Below are 21,654 nucleotides of genomic sequence, written 5' to 3' on the forward strand. Positions count from 1 at the left end.
TTGTTTTTGCCTTAAAATGTTTCACATTCTTTCCCCTGGGTGACATGTAAGATTTATGTAATTTCCATATTTGTCTGATTCACTTAGGCTAAATCATTCAGTAGATCCAAGAAATACCTTTGATGCCATGATTTGGAGCATACCCACATCCATCTGAAAAATGTTCAGTGGTCATTGGCAGGTACTGTCAAAAGATGCCAAGAACCCCGAGGAAGAAAATGTAAACATTTCTGTATAGAAGTGAAACAAGAGAGGCAGCTAGGTTCACTTGAATATGTGTGTAATAGTTGTCATGAGAGGAGAGGTTGAAACTGAAAGAGGATTGTAAGAAATTTAAATGGAAGAGAAAATTTCTTCTGGGTGGGTGGGGAGGGATTGCATAAATTGAATGCACACCTTTAACCTATGCAGGGACACCTTGCCAATACCCATAATGCTGCAAGAATCATGATATCGATGTTATTTCTTAAGATTCCATGAGGCAAACTACTATCATCTGTATGTTACTCCATGGACACTCAGAATGGGTTATGGTGCCAGTCATTATACCACTTTCAGGCAGATGAGTCCATCAGGCCTTCTTAGAGTGTTTGCTGTCTGCAAGATGGTGTTACCCCTGTGGATGGGGACAGAGAGACACATGGGCTAGGTAGACACGGTGAGGCACTCAGGCAACCCAGCATATCAGAGAATGGTGTTGGCCAAAGTATGGATGGGGGCAATGGAAATGGGTTGAGGGAGGGCAAAACAAAACACCACAAGGGATGAGAAGGGACACTAAAAATAACATAAGAGCTTGTTAGAAACAGATTTCACACATGTATTTTACATTTTACTAAGACAACACCCCTGCTTAAATGTTACAGAGGTCTGTGGCTTTTCTGTTTTTTTTTTTTTTTTGTTTGTTTGTTTGAATAGAGTATTTCTATGAAACTCTGCTTAAAAATGAGAAGAGTTGGTACCTAGAAATCAGAAGATTACACCTGGGTTCTTAGATTCATTTTTTTATGATCGGTGTGTCTTCAAGCCTGTTGGTTTACTTGGTTAAGTCAAAAAGGTCACATCTGTAAAATGAGAAAGTAACATTCATGTTACTGTTGGTGGATATTTGATTATGAATTATAGATGAGATGATATTAGATAATTATTACTTTTTTAGGTATAATAAGGATAAATGACATGTTGCTTGCAATTTACTAAGATACTTCAGTTTTTAAAAAAGACATAGATGAATAGTGATTTGTTCATATTGTAAGTTTCAGGAGATGAATAACACATTCTATCTACTTTTCTATAGGTTGGAAATTTTTCTTAATTAAAAGTTAGAAAAGAGTACTCATCTTACTTATCTCACAGGATTGTTGTAAGTACCAAACAAGAAAATGGATGGAAAATGTTGTATAAACGGAAAAGCACTAAACAAATATGAGTAGAATTTTTTTAATTGTTCTTAAGAATAATACAAAAGATTACTGAGGCTTGAGTAGGTGGTTTTCCCCTCCCAGTGTTAAGGAAGCTGCTAGGAAGTTTGGACTGGGTGGAACTCACTGCATTGCAGCAAAGCTGTGGCCAGACTGCTTCTCTAGATTCCTCCTCACTGGGCAGGGCATCTCTGAAAGAAAGGCAGCAGCCCCAGTCAGGGCCTTATAGATAAAACTCCCGTCTCCCTGGGACAGTGTACCTGGGTTGGTGGGGTGGGTGTCGGGGGGGTGGGGTGGGGGTGGCTGTGGGCACAGCTTCAGCAGACTTGAAAGTTCCTGTCTGCTGGCTCTGAAGAGAGCAGTGGATCTCCCAGCACAGCACTCAAGCTCTGCTAAGGGACAGACTGCCTCCTAAAGTGGATCTCTGATCCCTGTGCCTCCTGACTGGGAGATACCTCATACAGGAGAGCTCTGGCTGGCATCAGGCAGGTGCCCCTTTGGGATGAAGCTTCCAGAGGAAGGAGCAGGCAGCAATCTTTGCTGCTCTGCAACCTCTGCCAGTGATACCCAGGCAAACAGGGTCTGGAGTGGACCTCCAGCAAACTCCAGCAGACCTGAAGAAGAAGGGCCTGACTGTTAGAAGAAAAACTAAGAAACAAAAGCAATAACACCATGATCAACAAAAATGATGCCCACACAAAAACCCGATCTTTTCTTCACAGAATTAGAAAAAACTACTTTAAATTTCATATGGAACCAAAAAGAGAGCCCTTATAGCCAAGACAATCCTTAGCAAAAAAAAAAAAAAAAAAAAAAAAAAAAAAAAAAAAAAAGAGAAAGCTGGAGTCATCACACTACCTGACTTCAAACTATACTACAAGGCAACAGTAACCAAAACAGCATGATACTGGTACCAAAACAGAGATATAGACCAATGGAACAGAACAGAGGCCTCAGAAATAAAACCACACATCTACAACCATCTGATCTTTGACAAACCTGGCAAAAACAATCAATGGGGAAAGGATACCCTATTTAATAAATGGTACTGGGAAAACTGGCTAGCCACATGCAGAAAGCAGAACTTGGACCTCTTCCTTATACCTTATACAAAAATTAACTCACGATAGATTAAAGACTTAAATGTAAAACACCATAAAAACCCTAGAAGAAAACCTACGCAATACCATTCAGGACATAGGCATGGGCAAAGACTTCATGACTAAAATGCCAAAAACAATTACAGCAAAAGCCAAAATTGACAAATGGGATCTAATTCAACCATAGAGCTTCTGCACAGAAAAACAAACTGTCATTAGAGTGAACAGGAAACCTGCAGAATGGGAGAAAATTTTTTCAATTTTTCCATCTGACAAAGGGCTAATATCCAGGATCTACAAGGAACTTAAACAAATTTACAAGAAAAAAAAACCCTATCCAAAAGTGGGCAAAGATATGAACAGACACTTCTCAAAAGAAGACATTTATGTGGCCAAAAAACATGTGAAGAAAAGCTCATCATCACTGGTCATTAGAGAAATGCAAATCAAAACCACAATGAGATACCATCTCACGCCAGTTAGAATGGCGGTCATTAAAAAGTCAGGAAACAGGCCGGGGGGTGTGGCTCACACTTGTTATTCCAGCATTTTGGGAGGCCGAGGCGGGCAGATCACGAGGTCAGGAGATCGAGACCACGGTGAAACCCCGTCTCTACTAAAAAAAATACAAAAAATTAGCTGGGGGTGGTGGCGGGCGCCTGTAGTCACAGCTACTCGGAGAGGCTGAGGCAGGAGAATGGCGTGAACCCGGGAGGCGGAGCTTGCAGTGAGCCAAGATTGCGCCACTGCACTCCAGCCTGGGCGACAGAGCGAGACTCCGTCTCAAAAAAAAAAAAAAAAAAAGTCAGGAAACAACAGATGCTGGAGAGGATGTGGAGAAATAAAAACACTTTTGCACTGTTGGTGGGAGTGTAAATTAGCTTAACCATGTGGAAGACAGTGTGGCGATTCCTCAAGGGTCTAGAACCAGAAATTCCATTTGACCCAGCAATCCCATTACTGGGTTTATACCCAAAAGATTATAAATTATTCTACTATAAAGACACATGCACATGTATGTGTACTGCAGCACTACTTACAATAGTAAAGACCTGGAACCAACCCAAATGCCCATCAATGATAGACAGGATAAGGAAAATGTGGCACATATACACCATGGAATACCATGCAGCCATAAAAAAGAATGAGTTCATGTCCTTTGCAGGGACACGGATGAAGCTGGAAACCATCATTCTCAGCAAAGTAACACAGGAACAGAAAACCAAACACCACATGTTCTCACTCATAAGTGGGAGTTGAACAATGAGAACACATGAACACAGGGTGGGGAACATCACACACCAGGGCCTGTTGGGGAGTGGGGAGCTAGGGGAGGGAGAGCATTAGGAGAAATACCTAGTGCATGCAGGGCTTAAAACCTAGATGATGGGTTGACGGATGCAGCAAACCACCATGGCATGTATATACCTATGTAACAAACCTGCACATTCTGCACATGTATTCCAGAACTGAAAGTGTAGTAAAAAAAGAAAAAAAAAGAATAATACTAAGATTATCCCACTTTGCTCTTATCTAGGTGGATACTCTCAGTTTCTCTTCTTCTACTTTTAATGCCTGGGTAATAAGAACAAAGAGGACCTATTCCAGAGAGTTCAAAGGGAGGTTTTCTCCGAATGCTTTCTTACATTGTGCAGAATGGAGGCAACAAAGTCTACAAAGAATATTGGGGAAAACAGAGGGCTGGATTTCAGTCCTCTCTGTGCATAGGGAATGGTCTCTAGATGCTCATGGTTTCAACAAATTTTAGTATACCACAGTACCCATTTCTACTCTTTAGCTCCCTGACTTCCAGAGAGCTACATACTTGATTTCTAATAATGTTTTCAGTATAAGAGAGAAGAAAATAATGCAGGGTTAATTGCTGAGGTATTGTGGGATCACCTTTCAGTCATGTATCTGGCATTTGCCCTAGAACCTTAAATCCTTGTGGAGAGAGAGTTTTTGGAGAAACTGTACTAGCACAATGTCTATAGAAACATTTGTTCTCTTCTTGCATCTTCCTAAACTCTAAGAGTTACTCCTAAGAGTGGAATATAGCTACATTTTCTCCCTCATATTTTAATGAAAATATATTAATGATTAACCTGCTATACTTGGCTATTTTATACACTTTTTATGTACAGTAGATTCAGGTTTTCCTAAGGGGTTGGAAGCAATCTGCTTAGTAAGAAAAGATACTTTATATTCAGCTGTTTGCATATTAATGCTGCTGTACCAGCTCTTGCAGGGCTAATGCATTGGTGACACCAAATATTAAATTGCTTGTTCTCTTGTAGTTTGAATACAATGATGAATTGGAGAGCACAGATTTCCAGGCTGGCTGGAAGCCAGACCTCTCTTTCCTTCCAAACCACTAACACAGTGGAACCTTGGGTAACCTTGAAAAAGTCACTTTCCTTCTGCTACTTTCTCTACCTTTGTGAAATTAGGGCAATGATGTGTTCAACCCGTTTCTTTCCTTAGGGGATATGAGTAAGGAAGAGGATGTTCATCAAGTACCTTGGCTACTTTAGAGGAGATTTCTATTGAAGGCAGTAATAGGAAATCTTATAAATCGTGAGACCTCTTGGGGCTGTGTTGCCTGGATACAAAATATTCATATTATTATTTTCTCTTTTGCAAATTATATCCATTGCACAATTGGGATTAAATTGGATGGGCATTTTTTTCATCCTCAGAAGTTATGTTGTTGTTTTGTTTTAAGAACCAAAAAGAATCCTCACTAAGTGATATAACGATAAGATTGACAAAATATATGAAATTCTTCTAGTGGCTTGGAGAGAAATATTTTACTAGAAAAAAAAGCCCAGAGAAGCTATTCAGTTGATCATTCCTGGTAGAAAATCATTGTAAATAATTAAACATCAGGCACCCTTCTCAATGATTTCCACAGCCCTCTTATTAGGATAGAAACCGAAAATCATTATGAGAAAACCTCCAGACCCTTGTCACCAAAATGGAGCTCATTTCACAGCAAAAACTGACGTCTTAACATGAAAGAAAGCACAACCCTTGGTAACCTAGAATACCTCTTTTTTTTTTCTTTCTTTTTTTTTTTTTTTTGGAGACGGAGTGTCGCTCTGTCGCCCAGGCTGGAGCGCAGTGGCGCGATCTCAGCTCCCTGCAAGTTCTGCCTCCCGTGTTCACGCCATTCTCCTGCCTCAGCCTCCTCAGTAGCTGGGACTACAGGTCCCCGCCACCGCGCCCAGCTAATTTATTTTCATTTATTTATTTATTTATTTATTTATTTTTTGTATTTTTAGTAGAGATAAGGTTTCATCATGTTAGCCAGGATGGTCTCGATCTCCTGACCTCGTGATCCGCCTGCCTCGGCCTCCCAAAGTGCTGGGATTACAGGCGTGAGCCACCACACCCAGCCCCTAGAATACTTCTATGTTTGGTTTCTGAGAAGAAGAGGCAAAAGAACAAATTGATATCATGTATTTATTTTGAGGAGACATTTCTAGGGCAAGTTCTTTAACTGTGGAAGACTAATTCCTATTATTAGTCCTCCTCAATGGTCTTCAAAAGTCGTCTTGTAATTCTGTAGGATGAAGCTATTTGGCATGATAGTCCTGAACCACTGTGAAGTCACAGAATCAAGAAGATTAGGGCTGCAAGGAATCTTAGAGATTCCTAGACAAACTGCTCTCCTTCACAGAAGAGGAAACCAGGGCCCACAGGAGGCCCTCATTGAAATATATTTGATAGGCTGAGTGCGGTGGCTCACACCTGTAATCCAAAGACTTTGGAGGCTGAGGCGGGAGGATCACTTGAGGCCAAGAGTTCGAGACTAGCCTGGGAAACATAGTGAGACCTAATATCTATAAAAAATTATCAAATTGGCTGGGTGTGCTAGCACACACCTGTAGTACTAGCTACTTGGGAGGCTGAGGTGGGAAGATCATTCGAGCCCAGGAGTTTGAGGCTGCAGTGGGCTAGAAGTGTGCCTCTGAACTTCAGCCTGGGGCCTGGGTGACAGAGCAAGACCCTGTCTCTAATATATATATATATATAAGATATATAATATATATAATATATACATATATAATAATATGTATATAATAATATTTTATATATATACATATATTATATATACTATATATAATATATATATTATATATACTATATATAATATATATATTATATATGCATATATAATATATATATTATATATACACATATATAATATATATATTATATATGCATATATAATATATATATTATATATATACATATATAATATACATATATTAGAGATATATATACACATATATACATATATATGTTGTCATGTACAAAGTGTTTATTCATTAGTTCAACAAATATTCATAGCACACCTGCTATGTGTCAAGCAAACATTTATTGATTACCTCCTCTTTGACAAGTACTTGAAAATACAGTGGCGATGGATAAAAATTCTCAAACAGAATAGGTTTAATAGGAGAGACCTCCTGCAAGCATATAATTACAGTGCAATAAAACATGTATGAAGGCAATGGGACATAGAGAAATACACTATTTCAAGAAATACCATAGAATAGCATTTCTTACAGTTTACCCTACAAAATATAATAATCCATAATATGAGGGGTATTGAGGAAACGATACTCTTGGCTATATAAGGTCAGGAAATGTTGAACACTTTTTTTGTTGGAGACACACAATGCGCATTAATGTATTAGAGAAGCATGTTAAGTTCTGCAATTTAAACATGCTTCTCAAATTTATCTGAGCATGGAAAATATCCCTCAACTCAACATTCTTTCCTTTCTCTCTTTCTCCTTTTCTTTCTCTTTCTTGTCCTCATCCTCTTTCTCTTCTGGCAGAACATTTGTCTGTATCTCACAGAATGCTCATGTTACATAGGAGAGAAGCTTTGAAAAGGATTTTGGCCATCTCTCAGTTCATCAGAAAGCTCCATTAGCTAAGAGATCATACTCTGAAAAGATTCAGCTAATGGAAGTTTACTGTAGTTCCAAGACATTGTTGGAATAAATGTCCCAATAGTAATAAATTAACATCCGCTCATCACATATGTAGAATGTTGAAGCAATAATGAATATAATTTGGGAAATTTGATTATTAACCAGAAATAATTTGAAATAGAATATAACAAACAATTGCTTCTTGCTTTGCTACAATTAATCTAATATTCCTGAGATGAGAGATAATTCAGAAGGTATAAGATTTCAGAGCAAACACTTATTTGGGGAAATGCTATTAGCCACCAATAAATGCAGACTGGACCACTGAACATAAAAATTCTTCATTTTGGTGAAAATTAGAGAAATAGAGACTGTTGTAGTATTTCTTTCCTGATGAAATTTTATCAACATCCAAATTACAGATCATTCCCGGGGACAGTCAGATTTCACATCTATCTTTTTTCTTGAAATCTCATTTAGTTCAAAAGGATTGCAATGCAACACATCTTTGCATACTATTTTACTGAATTTATTTTATCTGTTACTTGTAAATTGCCTAGTATATTTGATATATATGGTGTATATCCTATGTATACATGGAATATATGATTTCCTTTTTCTGTACAACCCTGCTTAAAATTCTGCATTGTAGTAGTGATCTAAATGTAATCTGGAAATTGTGTTTGGGGAGCAAGTTGAATGGTGTGCTTGTGCTATTTGTCAAGTCAGTATCTATGGTAAGACTAAAAATCAAATTGGATGGGTTTTGTTTCTTGCATTCCTCCACTCTACTGCATTTTATTTTCTAAATCTCTTGTAACCCTTGCTAACAATTGCTGATAGCCAGTAAAATTTAACAACCTATAGTAGTGACTCCAACAAAGTGCCCTGACAACAAACCCTACTGGGTGTTCAAATCTCAGCTTTACTGTACCCTCCTCCAGAAGGTTTTTCTACTTCCCCAAGACAGAGCTAAGTGCTCTCTTAAATGCTCCACAGCAGCCTTCTTTTATGGCTCTTTTCCTCTGTTCTATATACTCATCTCTTTGCTTATCACAGTTTGTATTGCTCTTTCTTCTCATCTCTTGCAGCAAAAGGTATCCATATAAATTTTACTGGTTCTGACTTTTCCTCTTTGAGACAGTTCTTACCTTGTTGTATTGAAGGTACTTGTTTGTTTGGATCTCTGGATCTCCCTCCAGACAGGTTATAAGTTAGGTGAGGAGAGGCACCATGTCTGTCTTTTTCACTATGGAATTCCCAACAGCTAGCAGAGTAGATGGCTAATAAACGTGTTGAAAATAGTTCCGTTGATCTGACCCTTGCTAGACCTCTTCATGCACCTCACTGGGCTGGGGCTGCCTGCTGCATCTATTAAAAGAGAGTTAAGTGATTGGCCATGGAGTCACAGACAGTGTCTCTGGACTTAGACCACTATACCTGACCACTGTGTCCCCACAGAGCCAAAATCACTTCCAAAGACAACCTGAAATGCTCTCTCCCTCACTATTAAAGCATGTGCAGGCACTTCCAAACCCAAGCTTACATCCCATGCCTTTAACATGCCTTCCTGGAATGTCCCCAGCTAACCTTGTCCCTATAGTGGGCATCTTCTCAACACTCAGGGGCTCAGGGCCTCAGAATATAGGCACATGTGTGTTAGACTAGGCAAACTATGCTGGAGCTGAGCGTTTTGTTGGTGGACTAGCTCTATTGTTCCTGATAACCAACCCAGAAGATGAACGCGTGTAGGTTCAGCAACCCTCTAGTTTCCGTGATTTTCTCATTGTGTATCTCTCAGTTACGAGTTTGCATTTATCTTAGCCTTTTTATATTTTTATCCTGTATAATAATAATAGGTAATTCATATATTTGAGTAGCCCTTTACAGTTTATAATGCTTAGTGGAAAGGTCATGAACATTGCAGACAGCCAAACCTGAATTGTAAACTCTCTTGAACATTTACTAGCTTTGTAATGCTGAGCACCTTACCTCCCTCATCTTTATAAGGGTGGCGGGAACACCTTGCAGGCTTACGGTATTGTTGGATGGGGGGAATGGTGCTTGTACAGGGCCTAGTGGATGCCTGATGCGGAGCGCCGGATGAGTGCTCAGTTCATGAGGGCTCCTCTATTTCTCCGCTCTTACACAGACTCTCTTGTTGTGACCTCCTGTTGCCTCTACACCTGTTCTAGGTACTAGGATTCCTTATGAAAAAGAAAATCCTTACCCTCATGGAGCTTACCTTTTAGAAGTGGTGACAGAAAATAAGAACAGAGAAAAACACACAAATATGTAATACTAGATAGTGATACGTGTGAAGAAGAGAAATAGAGTAGGGTGAGGGGGTAGGGATTAGGGAGAGGATGAGAGGTGGGAAAGGGAGGCTAGTTTAGACAGTGGACCAGAGAATGTCCCGGAGTGAGTAGGAGAAAAAGTAGATGTGAATCTGTGTATCTTGACTTTAGTCAATTGTTTTCATTTAAGAGTTTGATAAAGCTGCCCTCACATTTCCTCCAGCTTGCCAGATGTGGAAAGAAGACACACTGGCCTCAAGTTTCCAGGTTCTTGTTTAGAGTTCTTAGGTGCAGAAGATACCTCAGTTGTCAGTTCTGAGTCACAGTGGCCATTTGCAAGGGCAGCAATCCTTGATTTTTACTACCAAAATAATCCTATAGTTTTTGCCTCCAGAGTCTCATTAGAGATGAGAACCTGTGTCTTATTTATATCTCTATCACCAACACTAAGATGCCATCATCTCTATGGACCACTGCAAAAGCCTCCAACCTGGTCTGTGTGTATCAATTATCACCCCCTTCAATATATCTTGAAGTTTGTCTGCAGCATCATTCTGGTGCTCAACCTTCTCGGAGAGAGTGCTCAGAGGAAGCAGCAGCAGGAATCACCAAGACCTATTTGCTGGCTTTGAGGGTCTGAGGGACCATTGCTGGGGTAGCTTCAAGAGCCTGGCATCCCGATTCCTGAATCGCAGCCATTGGGATGAGTTCCTGAATACAGCATTTCCATGGCCTAAAGGTCACAGTTACCCTAGAGAACCTGTTCAGTACCCTGAGAGTCATTTGTGGAGCACCAGTGCACACGGTGCCCCTCCAGTCAGTCCAGTGACTATGCAAACCTTTCATTATGTTCCGTCTTCTTGAATACCTAGAATGCTTGCTATTTTCTTCATGGAATACTGACTGATGATACTTGTTCTCTTCCATTTCAGTGCCTGGATTTCCCTTTAAGGAAGGCTTGCCTCTACCTTTTTCTCCTTTTAAAAAACAAAAACCAAACAACAATAACAACACTATTTTTGGGCTTAAATCACATGATTTAGGACCTTAAACTCATCGCAATGGAGGAGCCATATACTTGTATGCTTCTTTTCTTTTAACCCAACGGATTTCCAGATTCACTCTCCAAACACACCTTTTTTTATTATCCTCATTCATCTTTCAAATTCCCAGTTATTTCTATTATGTGCTTACCAATAAAGACTATTGTGAAATGAAGGATGAAGGGTCTTTGGAGAGATGAGGATTTGTTCTCCTTAATATTCTTCCATTCCTTTGATAACAAAATTATCCTAAAAATGAACTGTCATTATGATACCTGTGGAAGCAGAAAAGTCTAAAACAACACTCAAGATGGCTGTTTGGGAGAATATTCTTGATAAGCTATGCTAGAATGTAGGTCAGGTCAACTATAGAAATATCTAAGACAATACTTTCAGGCACTAAATGCTACTCATAAAAAATTAAGTGGAATTTAGAGTGGTTTTAAAATTTATTACAAATGACAAATTGAAAAATAAGCCAAATGGTAATATAAATTTTATTTCTATATTTAGTATAGGAAAGTCATAAGAATCCCTTGGCCAGTGATTGTGGAAAATTTAGTTTTGGAGTTGTAAGTGTTGAAATTTCCATGGCATTAAATTATTTTGATGAGTTCAAAAATATCCTAAATAATTAAAGGAAACATGTTATTAACTGTTTTTAACACTACTAGAGTAGGTGGTTTCAGATATTTTTTATGCTAATGGTTTTCTCTCCTAGATTTAATTTAATGGGCTGGAATGTTCTCCATTTGACCACCTCTCTCGATGGAATGACGTCAACTAGTTTTCATACTCCTGCTTTTTATCTTCTCAGTGTAGATATGAAGAATAAGAAGAAGAGATTTTAAAATGTAGTGATTATACTAACATATTTAAGTGTATCTCCAAGTATTTTTATGTATGTCTTTGGCTAAAAATGAGAACTTGTATTTTTAATTCAGTGAAGGGGTCTATACTAATTAGAAAACCATTTTTTGATGGGGAGAAAAGAGCAGTTATTACACATTTGTGCAATTTGTTATCCTCTAAATAAATTCATAATCTTACATAGCATTCATATATTATTAATAAATTTCAGGACTTTTCAGCAGGAGTCATACATTTTTAAAACTTATTGCATAATTTAAAAAATTAGGAGGGGAAACAAAATTTGGAATAATGATATATTTTAAGAGAAAAATATATTCTCAAACTCTTGTTATGCTGATAACAATTTGCTAATTGCAAATCATCTCTATTAAAGCAATTTCTCTAAGGACTAATAGGTTACATGTGTTCAGCCTCATGTATTATTTTAGGTGTATGTGAAAATAGTGAAACTGTATTTCTTTAACAATATATTTTTTCTTTTTTTTTTTTTTTGAGACGGAGTCTCGCTCTGTCGCCCAGGCTGGAGCGCAGTGGCGCGATCTTGGCTCCCTGCAACCTCTGCCTCCTGGGTTCACGCCATTCTCCTGCCTCAGCCTCCCGAGTAGCTGGGACTACAGGTGCCCACCACCACGCCTGGCTAATTTTTGGTATTTTTAGTAGGGTCAGGGTTTCACTGTGTTAGTCAGGATGGTCTCGATCTCCTGACCTCGTGATCTGCCCGCTTCGGCCTCCCAAAGTGCTGGGATTACAGGTGTGAGCCACCGCGCCCAGCCAACAACATATTTTTTCATTCAGACTTTTTACTTACCAGGTGGATCTTCTCCTGGTTTAGTGCATTTTGGAGATTAGATTATGGAGACTATTTCTGTTCATGAAAGTCACACTCTAAATCACATAAGTTTCTGTGGTTTCCAGAAGAAGTTAAACATTTACGGGAAAAAGTCAACATCCTCGATGGCTCCAGTGTACTTTGGCATTTCCGTGGACGTGGGGAAGAAAAACATGGTTCATTGCTCTCTCAGGCTTCTGCATGATTTTACACCAAATACCATATGCTCTGTCGGTGAAAATTTTCTTCACTCATTGTGTCTTTTAACTCCAAATGTTCACATTTTAATAATTTGCTTGAGAAGAATGAAAAGTGACACGTGTCTTGCCTTTAAAAGTCTGTATTTATTATTCCTTTTGGATATATCGTTTTGAGAGCAGAGTTCATATTCAGTGCTTTGGGTAAGGCAAAATTAAGTTCAACCTTTTAGTTTATGTTCCTGAGAAAGGTAGTTTCAGAGGCATCAAAGAAACAATGAGTTCAGATTACATCATTTATTTAACATTTCCAAGTGATATGTTTTCAATTAGAGTTTTATCAACCATGTATTGAATGTAAATTCTTCTTTCTATTCAATATCTACTATAAAAGAATATGATTTCACCATGGTGTATGCCTTTGTATTCAATTAAGAAAATTGCTTAGCTTAACTTCCTAAATTTTCCAATCAGAAAAGTTTTCCAGCATCGAAATTAGCCTGCATCTCTGGGAAAAGGTGAGTGCCTTATGGCTATAGACACCAGACAGGGGCTGGAGGGCCGTCTCCTAAAGACACTGACAAGGTTCCTTCTAGAGAGAAAGACTGAACTGGCAAGGGAGTATTGTCAGCAACCATAAGGTTTTATATCCAGTTGCTGTGACTTGATACTGCCGATATAACTAAATCTGGAGAACATTTCTTTTAGTCTCTCTCTTTCAAGCAACAGTTTTTGTCAGAAATATGATTCCCTGTTAGAGCAAGGACACTCTGTTGAGATGGGGGTTAGACACCTAGGTACTGTTCCTGTTCATCTACTAACTAGCTACACAATTGTGAGCACATTGCTACTTTATCTGTTTCTCTAAGTCCTTCTTAATCAAAATTATTTTGAATTTCCATTTTGCTGGGGTGAAACAGTAACTCCTAATATGGTGCCTCCCTTCCTCACATCCACTGGTTGTCTCAGAGCCTGCTCCCAAGACACATGTTGTCTTCAACTAACCTTGCTTAGGTTTGCAGGCAGGTAATTAGACAAGAGCATCTTGGCATTTCACCTTCATCATGTCTATCTGTTTCACTAGAAGAATACAGTATTGAAGATTCTGTGTTATTGAAGTTTGGCAGGCATAATATTAATTGCATTATCTGATATATAATACAGTTTTTCAAACACATAAATTTTTTTGAGTACTTACAATGGGCAGTTAGCTAGATACCCAGTGCATGTGCCAGGGTTATTATATTAAAATAAAGGATTCAGGTCTTATTTCAAATTGCTTATGGTCTACTTGGAGATACAAGTCCTACAGAGAGAAATACACCTAACAACAGAAGGCTTGCTTTCTTACTTCATTTGGCTACAGCTCAATGTCACCCCCTTAGAGAGGCTACCATTGACCACTCTAAATCAAGTAATACCAAGACATACTCTCTGTTTCCTTACCCTGTTTTATTTTCTCTCCATAGAATTTATCACTAGTTGACCATTTATATTTTTATGTGTGTGTTCTCAGATTTGTTAGTTGCTTTTCTCCTTCACTCAATTTAGGTCGTATAAAGGTAAAGGCTTTATTTGGTAATTGTTAGATCACTAGTGTCTGCAATAGTAGGTGGCACAATAAATACTTGTTGAATAAAGAAAGGAATGATGTATAAAGTATATGCCCAGGGAGTAATAAACAAAAAAGTGGAAAATTCTGATAAACTCTCAAGAAAATAGAATTATGGTGGACACTTACTCATCTTTTAAGAATGAGTGAGAAATTCTAGACGAGCAGGGATAAGGGAACATTCTGAACTTCCTCTCTAGGCTGCTTAAGCAGGACTTGAGATGAGGCAGCAAAAGATACCTGGTTGAAGCCACTAGTTAAATAGTTACCTATAACCTCAGCAATATACATTGGATAATCTGTCCGTATAGGTTTAGAGAGGATCTAAGGGCAATGACCTACAAAACAAATAGTGGTTCAGAGGGAAAGGTGGAAGGGCTCATGTCAGCTGAGAGCAAGGGGGCGGAATTGATACCCTTCAGAAGGATACTCTCCAGCCCCACAGGGGTGCAAGATTCAGCACACAGGCCAGCACACTATTTTTCCTAGGATGAGGTGGGCAACTCAGTGATTCTTTGTATTCTGGGGCCATGCCACTGTACTTTAAAATGGGTTCTAAGACTGGATCTTTCCTGTATTTTCATACAGTTATGGATAAATACTAAATTTGCATATATTTCTTGAGCTTAAAAAACTTATGTCATTTTCATAGTTGATAAAACCCAGAAACCATCAAATCTAGCACCTCAGTGAAACCAGAGCAGCATTCCTTTTTTGTCTGTGAGTCTTAAGCTGGTAAACTGGGGGCTGGTGAAGAAAGTAAACTCTGGGGTCTTTTGACCTCTTAATGTCCTTCACAGGCTGAGAGAAATCAAAGACTCTCGAGGAATTTTCCAGTGCTGTAGGATTGATGAATTTAGTCAAGTGTTGTAAAGAGACTGTCAGAAGATAAAAGCCAGTAGAGGTACAACATTAAATAGGGAGTGGGTTCACTTGAGTTTTTCTTAGCAAACTGCTCAAGCTTTCTTTCTTTGTCTTCAGATGAATGTGGTGTTTGATTTCACTTGTCACATGATCCAGCTGTTTCTGGAAAATACACTTATGTTTTCCATTGAACAGTCCTGTTGCTATTTTTAGTTGATATTGTGCAGGCACTGCATCTTCTTGCAGGCATCATCTAACTCTCCAGCTGGCTGGTGTTAATGAGGCCAATATTGTGGGCTTGGTAGCTGGTTTTACGCCAATAACTTACAATGTGCATGTAGCTAGATATGCAGGGCCCTCTCCCATGGGCAGCACCCTCAAGCTTCCTCAGGGCCTTCATGCTTTTGTGTTGTTGCTCCCTGTGCTGTTGCTTCTGGAGTAAATATCTCCCAGAAGAGAAGATAGAGGCATCTTCTTCAGTCTGAAGGGCAGGATATTAAATTATTATTGACTTTAATTAAAAATGGTTGCTTTAAGTGACAGATGATGTATTTGTGGGAATGGTACTAGGCTAGAAGTTTGTAAGCCTGCCCTCTCTCTGGTTTGACCACTATGTGTCTGTGTGAATTTAGGCTATCACATAAACTCCAGGTCCTTGTTTGTTCATCTCTAAAATGAGATTGTGCACATGTACCCTAAAACCTAAAGTATAATAATAAAATAAAATAAAATAAAAAAAAGAAAAGCAAAAAAAATATAAAATAAAATGAGGGAGATGGTCAGCACTTCTCAATATTTTCAACAAAATTGCCTTCAATAGAAAAAAGTAAAAGCATATATATAAAATTGCCATGTTAGAGCACGCCAAGCAGTTCACAGTTCCCTTTTGCCTATAGGGTAGTATAAACTCTTTCACTAAACATTCAAGGCCCTCTACAGCCTGGATCCAGTTTATCTGTCTGCCCTGCTGTGATATCACTCACTTCCATATATGTTGTCTGCCCGTGTGCCTTTGTTCTTTCTTCCATCAGCGTGGAATGTCCTTTCTCCTTTCCCTCCCTCTTTATATTCAATGCATCTCTTAAGGCCTGCTTCAAATGTCATTTCCCATACAAGTTTTCTTTGATTCCTTCAGAAATAATCCCCTCCTTTTTAGTTTAACCATGCCTCTCTTGTCGTACACCCTTTCTGCTTTGCTTTTGAATTCATTTTCTTACCTCTTCTGCTGCTTTGTATGTTTCTTGGGGGTCATTATGGTTTCTGTTTCAACTTGGTATTCGTCTTACTTCCCTCCACTAGTTCGATATCTAGTACAGAATCTTATATTCTAGCACAGAAGCCTGTTTCCATTAAATTTTGTTGAAATAATAAATAAATTAGTCATAAAGAGGTTAAAGCAAGACAGTATTGCTGGAGCAACAGCATCTATCTGCGTTGCTGAAAAAAAATCCTTCAAGAAATTTTACTGTTGATTTTTCATCAATACCATAGCTTTTTAATTACATAATATTTATTTAACCCTTCATTATTTATGGTCTTTTAAAAATAATGTGATTACATTTTATTTCTAAAACAGCCTTTGTAGGTATATAAACAGGAATACCTTGGAGATATTGCAGGTTTGGTTCCAGACCTCCCCAATAAAGCAAATATTGCTATGAAATGAGTCACAGAAATGTTTTGGTTTCCCAGTGCATATAAAAGTTATGTTTATGCTATACGTTAGCCTATTAAGTGTGAAATAGCATTATGTCTAAAAGATAGTGTACATACCTTAATTAAAAAAGATTTTATTGCTTAAAGAAACTAATGATCATCTGACCCTTCAGCAAGTTGTAATCTTTTTGCTGGTGAAGTGTCTTGCCTCAATGTTGATGGCTGCTGACTGATCAGGGTGGTGGTGGCTGAAGGTTGTGATGCCTGCGGCAATTTCTTAAAATAAGACAACAGTGAAGAAGTTTGTCACATTGATTGACAATTCCTTTCATGAAAGATTTTCCCGTAGCATGTGGTGCTGTTTGATAGCATTTTACCAACAGTAGAACATCTTTCAAAATTGGAGGCAATTCTCTCAAACCTTGCTGCCACTTTATCAACTAAGTTTGTAGAATAGTCTAAATCTTTTGTTGTCATTTCAACAATGTTCACAGCATCTTCACCAGGGGTAGATTCCATATCAAGAAACTTTCCTTGCTCATTTTTAAGAAGAAATGCCTCATCCATCCAAGTTTTATCAAGGAATTGCAGCAATTCAGTTACATCTTCAGGTTCTGCTACTAGTTCTAGTTCTGCAGTTACTTCTTTACTGATGTCTTAAACCCCTCAAGTCGTCCATGAGGGTTGGAATCAACTTCTTCTGAACTCCCATGAAAGTTGATATTTTCACCTCTTCCCATAAATTACAAATGTTCTTAATGGCATCTAGAATAGTGAATCATTTCCAGAAGGTTTTCAAATAACTTTGCCCAGCTCCATCAGAAGAATCACTATCTATGCCAGCTATAGCTTCGAAAAATGTGTTTCTCAAATAACAAGACTTGAAAGTTGAATTGATTCCTTAATTCATGGGCTGAAGAATGAATGTGCTAGCAGGCATGAAAACAACATGAATCTCTGTATATCTCTATCAGCGATAGGCTACGTGTGCTGGGTGACTACGTGCATTGTCAATAATCAGTAATATTTTGAAAGGAATTTTTTTTTAATGTGCAGTAGGGTTTGACAGTGGGCTTAAAATATTCAGTAAACTATGCTGTAAACAGATGTGCTGTCATTAGGCTGTGTTGTTTCATTTATAGAATACAGGTAGAGTAAATTTAATATGATTTTTAAGGGCGCTGAGATTTTCAGAATGGTAAGTGAGCATTGGCTTCCACATACAGTCTCCAGCTGCATTAACCCCTAACAAGAGAGTCTGCCTGTCTTTTGAAGCTTTGAAGCCAGATATTGACTTCTCCTCTCTAGCTACAAAATTCTTAGATGGCATCTGCTTCCAATAGAAGACTGTTTCATTTACATTGAAAATTTGTTATTTAGTGTATCCACCTTCATCAATTATTTCAGCTAGATTTTTTGGATAACTTGCTGCAGCTTCTACAGCAGCACTCACTGCTTCATCTTGCACTTTTATGTTATGGAGATAGCTTTGTTCCTTAAAAATTATAAACCACCTTCTGTTGGCTTCAGATGATTCTTTTGCAGCTTCCTCACCTCTGTCAACCTTCATAAATTTGAAGAGAGTTAGGGTCTTGCTCTGGATTAGACTTTGGCTTAAGGAAATGTTGTGGCTGGTTTAATCTTCTATCCCGACCACTCGAGCTTTCTCCGCATTAGCAATAAGTCTGTTTTGCTTTTTTATCATTCATGTGTTCACTGGTGTAGTACTTTTCATTTCTTTCAAGAACTTTTTCTTTGCATTTACAGCTTTGTTAACTGTCTGGCACAAAAGGCCTAGCTTTCAGCCTATCTCAACGTTTGACATGCCTTCGTCACTAAGCTTAATTATTTCTAGCTTTTTATTTAAAGTGAGAGATGCGCAAACATTCCTTTCACTTGAACACTTAGAAGCCGTTGCAGGATTATTAATTGTCGTAATTTAAAAATTATTGCGTCTCAGGGAATAGGGAGGCTTAAGGAGAGAGCAAGAGATGAGGGAATGGTCAGTTGGAGCAGTCAGAACACATACAATGTTTATTGAGTTTGCTCTCTCATATGGGCATGGCCCAAAACAATTATAATAGTAATATCAAAGATCACTGATCAGAGATAATCATAGCAGATAGAATAATAACGAAAAAGTTTGAAATATTGTGAGAATTACCAAAATGTGACACAGAGACATGAAGTGAGTACATCCTGTTGAAAAAATGATGCTGATAGACTTGCTCAACATTGGCTTACCACAAACCTTCAATTTGTAAAAAATGCAATGTCGTGAAGTGCAATAAAGTGAAGCTCAATAAAATGAGGTATGCCTATACTCCAATATAATGATGACATTAATCACCTGAAGTTAATGCAGACTCCACAACTTAAGGATGCAGTCCCCCACAGGACTACCCTTATTTTAGATGACAGACACAAATTCAGGGGTCCCCAGGCCACCTGCTATGATGAACTGGCTATGAATTTGGAGATTTCCATCATCTTCTCAGGTCTGATATTTGCTAGAATGACTTGCAGAACTCATGGAAGTATTATAATCACAGTTATAATTATAAAGGATACCACTGAGGACCTGCTAAGTGAAGAGACTAACAGGGTGAGGTCTGGTAAGATTCCAAATGTAGAGCTTCCATTAACCCCTACCATGTTGTCAGGATGCATATCTCTAGGTACAGTGATGTGTATTCCCCAAGCAGGAAGCTCCCCTGAACCTCACTGTTTCGAGTTTTTATTGAGATTTCATTAGGTAGGTGTGATTGGTTAACTCATTGGCCACATAATTAAGTTCAAGTTCCAGTTCCCTCCCCTCTCCAGGGATCAGGGGTTTGGATTGTTAACATCTGGTTCAAACCCTTAACCTTGTAATCACACAGTTGGCCTTTCTGGCATGACCAGCCCCCATCCTAAGTTGTCTCCCTGGTATAAACTAAGGTGTGGTCCAGGGGCCCACCATAAGTAACAAAGACACACTTGTCCCTTGGGAAATTCAAGGGGTATAGAACACATTTTTCCAGAAACCTGGGACAAAGACCGGGCATATTCTTTATTATATAACATGGGAAAGAAAATTATTACCCTCATTTTCAGATGGCACTGAGGAAGGCAAAGTGACTTGTTCAGTGTCACAAGGCGCAATAATAATGGAGCCAGAATACCAATCCTGGAGGTCTGACCCCAAGTCTCAGTCTCTATCACCATGATAGATTCCCTACAGGAAGGCCAATTTCACATCATAATTGTCACTATATCTTTCAAACTTTTTTGAGTAGCTGGATCTGAGCTAAATGTTCCTTTGGGAACCATGATCACTGTTCCTGGTGGTTAGTAAGAGATCCTCCTCCTCTGGGCTGTGGCCCATTGATGCTGTGAGTGTGGGGTTGGCAGCCTCCTGATCGGGAGGTCCATTGTATGACAGGTACAAACAGCTCTGCAGACTTTGAAGGTGAGGCACAAGCCAGAGCTACCCTCTTTGTTGAACCATGAGGATGAGTGGATCAAAGGAGTCACAAATTCTCAATTTTAGTGTCCTTTTTTTCTGTAATTTCCACTTATGATAAGAGCATTTGTTATTGGCAAGCTATCTATCTATACGTTTACCATCTGTGTATCCAATCTATTCATCTAATCTATTTATGTGTCTGTCTGTCTATCTATCTTTCATCTATTGACAAGCTTTCATCAGCCTTAAAGGCTGTTTGTGGCTGTGGCCTGTTTCTTATGGTGGGTAAGTAAGGTTGAAGGTCCCAGGCATGGCTAAAATACAAAATGATGATTTTTCTAATGTTGCTTCCTTCTCCCTTCCCCTCTCTTTCCTAATACCCCTCCCCCTCCAGTCTTTCCTACTCTCTTCTTCCTTTACCAGCTTTCAGAATGCCTTTTTACTTCTTCTCCTACATGGAAACATCATCTTGGTTGAACAACCATTCCTATGTGCCAGATATAATTCTATGAGCATTATGCCTATTAACACACACCATCCTCACTACTATTACCATCATTGTAAGTGTGAGAAAGCTGAAGCAAAGAGATGTTTAATGAACTTTCCAGAGTCTCCAGCTAGTTTGTAGCAGATCTGAGAGCTTCAAACCCTGGTAACCAGATGCCCAAGTCTGTACTCTTTACCACCTCATTAAACTGCCTTGATTAAATAAAAAGAATTTCAGGTTTGAAAGTTGGGTTAAGTTGCTGGCTTTTTTCCTTAAGACATATGTGACCTCAGTCATGTTGTAGAAACTGCCCAAGCCTCAGTTCATTAACCTTTAAACAGGGTAAACAAACCCTTCTTCAATATGATGCCACAAAGACAGAATGAGGAAATGTATGGAGTAATATACTCTCCACTCACTTCCGTTTTTCTCTTCTCCCTAGGACAGGGGCATGGAAGCACCTTGAGAAGGCATTGATATGTGCTCTTCAAGATCCGTGCTCAGCTTTGGGAGTGCGGTTGGGTTGCCTTTGCAGAAACGACCTTTTGAGACGTCACCCAGCTGGAAGCTGGCTCTGGCTCCTTATCGCCCCACCATAGCTATGCCCAAGTCACTGTAGGGAAAGAGTGGCTTGGTTTTTTGTTTTTTTTTTTTTTTCAAAACTAAGACTTTCAGGAAAGTGAGCTGCAGTATCTGGAAAATCCAGATATGTTAAGTAACAGTATAAAAGTCTCTTTTACTCTTTCAGGACCATTTTTCATTCTCTTCTGTGACACCTTCAGCCTTTGCAGAGAGATTGTGGGAAGGAGAGCTGTGACATGGGTGTTTGCCTCTAGGAAGCACAGCAGAGACCAAAGCAGGGCACAGTCATTTCCACA

General features: G+C 38.8%; 1 long non-coding RNA gene across 1 annotated transcript; it reads right to left on the reverse strand.

Annotated features, from left to right (window-relative positions):
- Positions 1 to 985: 985 nt before the first annotated feature.
- On the reverse strand, positions 986 to 8,814 carry LOC134734012 (uncharacterized). Its single transcript, XR_010117447.1, has 3 exons — positions 8,622 to 8,814; positions 1,549 to 1,612; positions 986 to 1,064 (listed from the first exon to the last, which is right to left on the reverse strand). It is a non-coding gene; the product is annotated as an uncharacterized lncRNA (long non-coding RNA).
- Between the last annotated feature and the right edge of the window lie 12,840 nt (positions 8,815 to 21,654).

The sequence above is a fragment of the Symphalangus syndactylus genome, chromosome 12 (genome assembly GCF_028878055.3).
Source record: "Symphalangus syndactylus isolate Jambi chromosome 12, NHGRI_mSymSyn1-v2.1_pri, whole genome shotgun sequence".
Lineage (NCBI taxonomy): Eukaryota > Metazoa > Chordata > Mammalia > Primates > Hylobatidae > Symphalangus > Symphalangus syndactylus.